Raw genomic sequence first — 9720 nt, 5'->3', positions numbered from 1 at the left:
GCTAGGGTCAAGTTGAATTCCCGTGCCTGCCCTGTGGACAGGCGCTGCCCGCGCGCGGGAGAGGGGCCTCTCGGCTGGAACCGGAAAGTTTTATATTCGTGGTTTTATACAGCGCACCGGAAGCGAGGAGAGGGGCGAAAAAATACCTTCACGTGTACACACTTCTTTTTTATGACTCAAAAGGACTGCGTTTTTATTCACAATTACAGCTCACGGCAAGGCCGTCCAAACACTTAAGGAGATGTACCTACAAAGGGGCCTGACTGAAGAGGCAGTCAGAGGGTAAGAGATCAGGAGGCGTCTATTATTAGAGAAGCCAAGGAATGACAGCGTCTCAACGAGGAGGGAGTGATCGACTGCGTTGAGTGCTAAGAGGTCAAGTAAGAGGATGAAAAATGCCAGATGTATATATTATAGTGACATGGAAACCACTGGTGACCTTAGCAAGAGCTATTTAGGTAGAGAGATGGAAGCCAGATTAGAGAGTTGAGGAATGAGAGGAAATAGAGAATCTCTTCATCTTTGAAGTTTCAGCTTAAATGCCACTCCCTCAGAGAATCCTTCCTCAACAATCTATATCAGGCCCTGCTCATACAACCACGCATTGAATTCTTAACTTTTTTTCATGGCAATTTGTAATTAATTTATTTGTGTGATTATTTGTTCTATGTGTGTCTCTCCAACTACCTTGAGTTCCATGAAGACAGGAACCTCACCTGTTTTGTACTCTTATTCCCAGCACCTACCTCTAACCTAAAGCATTGTAGGAGCCCAGTAAATACTCATTGTATAAATAGCACTTAAGAAGTGCCAAGTACTTTACATTCATTATCTCATTTAATCCACTTTTGAGTTGGGGAAATTAGAGCTAGAGAGTTTTAGTCACTTGCACCAGGTCATACAGGAAGTAAATAGCAGAGTTAGAATCCAAACCCAAGTAATCAGGTGCCAGAAATTTAGTAATTCTGTATTGTGCCTTTCCAGTTGAAATTCCTAATCAGTTCAATAAATATGTATTGATTGTAGACTAGAAGTAATTTTTCTTGGTGGAAGATAAGAAAGTAAAAAAAAAGTACCCTCAAGAAAGTTTGGCATTCAATGAGACATATAAATAAATAAGAATAAAATAAAATGCTAATACTTTCCTTACAACATTTATTATTTTCTATTCCAAGTTAGTCTGTCATAAAGATAAAGATTTTTTAAAGGGTCTAAAAGATCTTAAGATTGGGGGCAAGGATGTGGCTGTCAACCTCAGGAGGAATCAAAGCTCACCCTGGTTGTGGTGCAAAGCTACTGCCAAAAGCATCCTTATAAGTAAGATCTGCTGTATGAAAAATGCCTTCAGGCTTTGTTGTGAATCTTCCCAGTTCCACTATAAGTTCTGGGAACACCTGGGCCATGGCTACTACCTCAGACCCAGTCCAGTAGACACAGGATCCTATAGGGTCAGTAGATAAATTTTGACAAAGGGTGTTTGAGGTATAAGCTGATCTACAGAATTATCAATGTCAAAATTTGTTCAATGAAAAAAGTAACGCTAAGGTGCACTGATAACACAAAATACTGTTTCTTTGCTGCAAAGGGATTGTACTCTACTTTTCCCCCTTTCTGAAAAGAGGCAAGAAAATGAAACTTTCAAGGTAATAGTAAAATATATATATATATATATATATCTTGACAGTACGGTAGTGAATATTTGCTGGATGATAATTTTCCAGGACACTGCAGAGTCTGAGATAACTGAATAATTATACTTAACAGCCCATCACTCCTTATTTTCACCATTTTTCTTCATTTGGTTTTCTCTAAAAGAGGAAATTGAATGGGGTAAAGGAATAAGAAATGTTGAAAACTTAAGTAAGAATCTAAGAGAACCTGTATTAAATATAACTCAATACCAGCATAGACGAGAATATTTTTCCTAGCTAATCACATGAAGTCATTTTGTCTTAGATGGTTAACTAGATAAGCAGACAAAAATAAGTTTTTTTTCCTTAGAGAGAGACTTTTCCTATTGTAAAATCAATGTAATAAGATATATTTATTATTTTGTCCCAAAAATGTATTTTTGGTGAGAAAATATTAATTCCAAACTGAGCAACATAATTAGCCTCCGCCTTATTTTCTTTGAAGTCCTTGGTTAGTGGTGCAGCTTAGGACAAATCACTTAATTGCTCCAAATTTCAGTTTCCTTATTTGTAAAATGAGGATAATAATAGTACCACATCATAGGATATGGAAATTAAATTTCAAAATGGAGAAAAAGCACCTGTGACAGCACAACATCTGACACAATAGTGATATGTGTTAGCCAACATTGCTATTAATAAGCCATGCTCTTGAAATTTTTCCATTTGTGTGTATTATATGATGGCCTAAATAGCCTAAGGCACACATGTATTTTGTGACCATTGGCAATGGGTTAACAAGAAATATATTAAGAAAAAAATGGGAAAGCTTGTTTGCTTGACATTAAGGGAAATACTGAGGATTTTTTTTCCATATCTTTATGGTTTAAAAAGTGCTATATTTTAAAATGTATAGATGATATGGCATAGATACAGATATATAAATACAGTCATTGGGGGTTAGGGCTTCAGCATATGAATTGGAGAGAGGGAACACAATTCAGACCATAACACAGACCTTGCCAAATGTCCCCTTGGAGAAGGGGCAGGGAATTGCTCCTAAATGAGAGCCCCTGGCATAAAGGAATGAAAGAATGTGGTGAGAAATAAAATATTGCCTGCCTTATTAGTAAACAAAGGATGTGGCAGTCATCAGTGATTGCAGCCATCCCCAATGGTGAGCCCTGGGGTAGTTGAGGATGGAAACAAGGAAACCCTGCCGTCTAGCAGCCATAGGACTGCAGCCACCCCTGATGAAGCAGCCTGAGGAAACACAGGATGCTGGCCCCGGATAGCTGAGGTGCCTATCAAAGGAATGATTTCAGTGAGCCCAGACTCTTGCATCTTCCCATACGTAGAAAAACACTAAATTCCTTAACTTGGGATATCTAGTTTTCTTTTATTAACAGTAGCCGTTTGTTCCGACTAGTGGTGGTGGTGCAAAAACTCCCATATATCCTGGCTGCCCGCTTTTGATCTTTGGAACAGTTTTCTCAGCGTTTATCTGAACGGCTGTCTCCTGGCCTTGAAGTCCTAAGAATGTCTGCCGAATAAAACATAACTCTCAACTTTTAGGTTGTGCATTATTTTTCATTTGACAGTGGCATGTTTAGGGGAATTTCTTGCTGAGGAGTAGGTGAATTGAGACCAGATTGTAAATAGCCTTCTATGCTACCCTGAAGAGTGGCTTTTATTGTAAGGTCTCAAGGTGATATGTGACAAATTTAAAATTTAATTTTTTTTTTTTTCTGTACGCGGGCCTCTCACTGTTGTGGCCTCTCCCGCCACGGAGCACAGGCTCCGGACGCACAGGCTCAGCGGCCATGGCTCATGGGCCCAGCCGCTCCGCCGGCTGATCTGTGGGATCTTCCCGGACTGGGGCACGAACCCGTGTCCCCTGCATTGACAGGCGAACTCTCAACCACTGTGCCACAAGGGAAGCCCAAAATTTAATATTTTTAAAAATTCTTAAAATATACCACGACAGACATGTCCCCAGCATGACAATACAATGAATAGTACTGTGTAGCCATTAAAAGCCAGTAAAATGGTATTCATGTAGATTCTGTGGATAAATGTATATGGTTATGTAATACATACAGATGTCTGCAAGCTAGGGAAACGTCATTTTTGCTTTGTGAAAGATCACTCTGATGGCAGTCTAGATTCTAGAGCAGTGGTTTCCATCCAGTAAATCCATGTGTTTTATTTTAAAAGCCAAATATATTTAAAGAACTGTATTCTATTCTGAGAGTATGGTACTTTCTAGTTTTGGAAGTTGAACAGTCTTTTAATAAGTCTAAAATTATTAGTATGAAATAACAGAGTAGAGGATGGTTTCTTGTGCCCTGAAAATTTTTTGAAAAAGGGGGGCCCACACCATGTCTGTTCTCAAAACCATTTTTTAAACTTTTATCAGCAGTGATATCCCTAAGTCTGATGGCTTGTATTCTAAAGAAAGAAAAATTGGAAATGGCAGAGCCTGCTGGTAGGGGAAACTTGCTAATATGTTATTGTTGATAACAATATTGATGAGAACTTATGTGAAGGCTGTTGGGGGCTAGAGAGGAGAGATTGGATTGCAGAAACATGTCTAATTTAGAATTAAGAGAACTTAATGGTCCATTGAATATGGAGAGGGAGGAGTTGAAGATGACACGCCAAGCCAGGTTTCTGGCTTGGGTTCCTGGATGGATAGCGGTACCACTCCCTGAGATAGGGAATAAAGGAGGAGGAGGAGGTCTTGGAGGAGACGGAAGGGAAGATAAGCTTTGGGCATTTTAAGTTTGAGATGCCTGCATGGCATCCAGGCAGAGATATCTGGTAGTAAGTTAGAAATATGGATGTGGAGATATAGACATGAGAGTCATTAGGGCTTGGGTGTGGTAGAAGGCTTAAGAATGAAGTACTTAAGGGAAAAGGATAAAAAAAAAGAACACAACCCAGAGGGACACTAATGTTTGGGGGTTTTGTTTGTTTATAAGAAACAATGGTGGGAAATTCTGTAAAGGAAACTACAAAAGAATGGTAGGACAAGAAGGAGAAAATACTTTAGAGAATAATCACATGGAAGTAAGGAGAGAAAAAAGTTTTACCAAACAAAAGTTTGGTCAGCTATATGAACTGCTGAATAAAGATCAAGTAGTACAAAGTCTTAATCTAGACCGTTGATTTTAGCTATTATAAGGCCACTGGTGGGACTTCCCTCGTGGTCCAGTGGTTAAGAATCCGCCTTTCAATGCAGGGGACACGGCTTTGATCCCTGGTCGGGGAACTAAGATCCCACATGCTGCGGGGCAACTAAGCATGCACGCCACAACTAGAGAGCCCACGCACTGCAACTACTGAGCCCGTGTGCTCTGGAGCCCACACGCCACAACTAGAGAGAAGCCCGTGCACTGCTTCTAAGACCCGACGCAGCCAAAAATAAATAAATAAACAATTTTTTTTAAAAAAGAAGGCCCTAGTGACTTTGGAGAGATCAATATCGTGAAAGGGCACAAAAAAAGGATTCTCACAAAAAATTGGGATGTACTATCCTAGACACTAGCTCACAGAGCAAAGGATCCTTTTATCTCCAAACTATTTCATCAATGACTCTTGTAATGCTCTCCTCTTTTGTTCTCCTGGAGAGTGCCTTTCTTGAAATTAAATGTGACTCCCTTGCCACATTCTCTTCTGTAATTCTTTACCTATTATAGTTCTGTCCAAAAACATCCTATTAGGTTTTATCTTACAATATATTATTATCTCCTTTTGTAACTGGAGAATAGTTAGATCCTTAATGATAAAACTTCTTTATCTTCCCCATAATATCCAAATATTTAGGCTGGACTTTGGGAAACACATATATGGCTCCGAGCAATATTCCCATAGCCAAGATATCAGGAGTACTATTGCCCACATGGAAGTTTCAAGTGTTCATTGACCAGGGCTACATGGGAATCAGTGTCCAGGGTTTACAAAAGAAGATAAGAGCCACATGAAATACTGGAGGACAAATGACAGTACCACTCGCAGGCTCTCTCTATCCATCACTCCAGTTAATGATTCCCACTACTTATTAAAGAATGAGGGTTATTTTAGTGTTGAAGGCAGAGGTAGGTAGAGTTGAACTAGGAATATACTATGACTGAAGTTGTAATATGGAAAAGGGTTAGACAGAGGTTCTCAAACTTTTGGACACAGGACCCTTTTTATACTTGAAATATTACAGAGGACCCCACAGATTTTTTGTTTATATTATACCATAGACTGAACATTTGTTTCCCAAATTCATATGTTGAAATCCATGTGATGGTGTTTGGAGGTGGGACTTCTGGGAGTTGATTAGGTTGTGCCCTCATGAATGGGATTACTACTCTTATGAGAGATCCCAGAGAGTTTCCTCACCTCTTTCTACCATGGGAGGGCACAGTGAGAAGACAGCCATCTATGAACCAGGGAGCTGGACCTCAGCAGACATTGAATCAACTTGACATTGTCTCCCAGTCACTGAGGTTTGGTTGATTTTGGGCAGTCACCTGCCAGGACTCCCAGGAGCTGAGAATCCCTAGAGCTCTCAATCCTAATATTGCTTCTGTAACATTTGGTGAAGACAATGAATTTTAAGAAAAGTGGTAAATGCCGCAAGGGAAATGTTTCCGGTACCTGAGGCATTGTCAGCAGACTTTGCTAATGCCGCTAAACAAGCAGTGCTACCAGACACCTGACCATGTAATGACTTCATTCAACCAATAATTGTCATCTGTCACCCACAGGTGTACAGTCACAGCCAGCAGTACAGACTTGGTCCCTACCCTCCAAGGCTTCAAGTCTGTACAGAGAGATTAAGAATGTATACCATTAATCAATGGAAAATAAGGAATAAAATGCCGTCAGAGCAATATAGATAGATAGAACACTGAGGAAGTTTTGAGGAGGGAGAAATTTCTTTTAAGGATTTTTTAGGAAGCCTTTGAGTAGGGTCTCGAGTGATGAGGAGAATTTGGATACTGGGTCAGGGACCGTAAATGTTTACTGAACATTTACTATACACTAGGTACCATGCTAAACACTGTTCTTGCAAGATTTCATTTAACATCCAGGACACACCTAAGGGGTAACAATATTTAATCCCACCATGCCCTTCTCACCCCCAAAGACCCCGCGAGTAAGCAGCAGAACAGGGGCATGAAGGAGGGACGGTGCAGGCAAATCAGAAGAATGCTAAGCAGTTTGGTTTCACTGATGCTTAGAATGTGGAAGATAGGATAGGCAGGGTTGGGACCAGATCATGGAGGGCCTTGACCCTAGGCTAGAATTGGGAGCAAATAATGAAGTCCAAATCCTTTAAAATCTACAATGATAAAGCAAGCAGGCACTGTGTGAGGCAGCTCTAAAATGGCTTTCAAGTTTGTTGTAAGAAATCAGAACCCAATCATCTCATATTTAAATGTAGAATTATTTTTATGGGTCAGCTATACAAGTTGCAGTGACATTTGAAGAGATGAATATCAATTCAATAATGGCCTGTTTCTGCAAACCCTAACTGAAACTTTTAAATCTACAGTTGGACTCTAAATCTTGAATTAAAAAACCATAAAGTCTTCACCTAAACCAGCATTCACCTAATCCAGTATTCACCTAGCCCATGAATTAAAAATAAGCTCCAGGCATAAGAAAGCCCATCTGATGTGCAATCGTTGTTTCATATGCTTTGCATGCTCTAGTTCAATTTCCAGCCCAACCCTGTGCACAGAAGACACCTGGTAGATGGACAACAGTATACAATCCTGATAACACGCTAGCAGAGCATACTAGCTATGAGATCTTCAGCAATCATGTACCTCTCTTAGCACACTAGCTGGCACATTGGAATTACTCAGGGATGCTCAGAAGGCGTCTCCAGGGGCCCTGATGTTGATATACTCTGTGTTCCCCTGTGAAGGCAAACATGGGGATAGAGGAGTAAGTGGTCATGGGAAAACAAGAGAGTATCACTGAGACTGGAGCTCCTAGCAGCCTGTTCTTTACAGGGTGGGAGATCAGAGCCTTAACTCCAAACACACCTGATGTCTTTGATGATAACTCCTTGCCTCCTTCTTTGAGCTCTCTGCTACTGTCCAGACACTGGCAAAGGTGGTATTGTTGCTCTTTGTGGCTCATGTTGTATACAAACCATACATGAAAATGTTCTCTTTTTTTATCATTTTGCTCTTTGGGGTATAAGATAGCTAATTCTAGAAATAACATTAATACACTTGAAGAAAAACAAAGGGAGGCCTTGCTGACCTTTTTTGAAGTGTTAGTAACTAAGATATTGTGGTATTGGCACCAGGCTAGTTAGACCAATGGAGCAGAATAGATAGCCCCAAACAGCCCCATACACATATGGAAACTTGATATACAACAGAGATAACATTACAAACCAGAGAGGAAATAATGGCCTATTCCAAATGTGGTGGTACAACTGCTTATCTATCTATCTATTTAACTATCTATATTAGATTCCCAATTCCCATCATAAACCCCAAGTAGACTAAAGAGTTACATATAAAAAGCCAAAATAATAAAACATTTGGAAGAAGCATAAGGAGAATATCATTATCACCTTGAGGTAGAAAATAAATTCTTAAACACAAGAAAACCCCCCACAAATATAAGGGAAAGGGTGGATAAGTTTAACTACATTATAATTAAAGTCTTATGTACAAAAAAAATGTACAGAAATTTCAATGCAGCAGTTTGTGATAGTGGAAAATTGGAAACTACCTAAATGTCCATTAACAAGAGAATGTATAAATTGTGGACAACTGCTAATTTGTTTTGACCATCCAGCCTCTGAACCTACTTTCCACATGAGGGGATTCCCCTACCTGCTGAAGCAGAGTGCATTTCCACTCTAGATGCCCAAAATGCCAGATTTCTTGCTTTCTCAGTCTCTTCTGAAGTTAGGGTCCAGACACATGATTCAGGCTCCACCAATCCCAAGAGCCTGCCCCAGACTTTCAGGCAGCTGCAGAGGCTGCCCAGACCCCCTTTAGGTGGGAGGAGCAGCTCCAGTGGCTTCCAGAAGCTGCAGCGGCTGTAGCTCTCGTAGCCGTGTCCTGGTCAGGGCCGGCAGTGCAAACTGTAGAGTCTCTTCCACAGCTGTGACTGGTGTCCCCACTGGATGTTTCCCCGGCAGTGAAGCCTGCAAACCTGATTCTTCCACCCTTCCAAAGGTTTTCTAAGTTCTTTAATAAGTTCCTTTATTTTTGTTTATTTACTTAAATTAGTCAGTTTGTTTCTGTTGCTGGCAGCTAGAAATCTTAACCTTGATAGATTATGGATTATGACATATTTGTATAACATACATGAGAATGGCATATACCAAGATCAGGGTACAAAGTTGAGTGAAATTAGGCAACACTCCTTGGAAATTTCGGTTATATCTAAAATTGTAATAATGAAAAAAATGGGGAATTCCTTGGCGGTCCGGCGGTTAGGACTCCACATTTCACTGCTGAAGGCCCGGGTTCAATCCCTGGTCGGGGAACTAGTATCCTACAAGCCATGTGGCGCGGCCAAAACTATATATATATTTATAGCAAATGTAGTAAAATATTAAGATTTGATAAAGCTGGGTAGTAGTTTGTTTTATTATTCTTCATATTTTTTGAATATATGAACTATTCCACTACATGCACACACTAGCATACACACATATATATAAACTTTTACTATAATGAGTACACAATTGATCAGAGCAAAAATACTCTATTAAAATTATCTGCCTCTCTTTCCATAAAAGAAGATCCACTTCTAAGTTGGCCTGTATCTAAATTCACTAATAAACATTATGCTGAGAAAGGGGAAAAAAAGACATTGAAAATAGATCGGGGGGACATTAAGGCAAGTACTGATATACTCTCTTGTATTTGCAAGCATGGATTTTCTTATGACAAGTAAATATATAACCATCATTATGTAGAAATGTGCTTCTATCGAGGGGAGACATCAAGACTTATCAAAAAGCATGACTTCAACAAACATAATTGGGTATTTTTCACATTTATTAATACTAAGTTCCTCAGGTTGAGGGTAAAGATAATGAAGCCAACATTGA

The sequence above is a fragment of the Lipotes vexillifer genome, unplaced genomic scaffold, assembly GCF_000442215.2.
Source record: "Lipotes vexillifer unplaced genomic scaffold, Lipotes_vexillifer_v1.1 scaffold180, whole genome shotgun sequence".
In the NCBI taxonomy this organism is placed as follows: domain Eukaryota; kingdom Metazoa; phylum Chordata; class Mammalia; order Artiodactyla; family Lipotidae; genus Lipotes; species Lipotes vexillifer.
Note: the sequence above shows the minus strand (reverse complement) of the source record.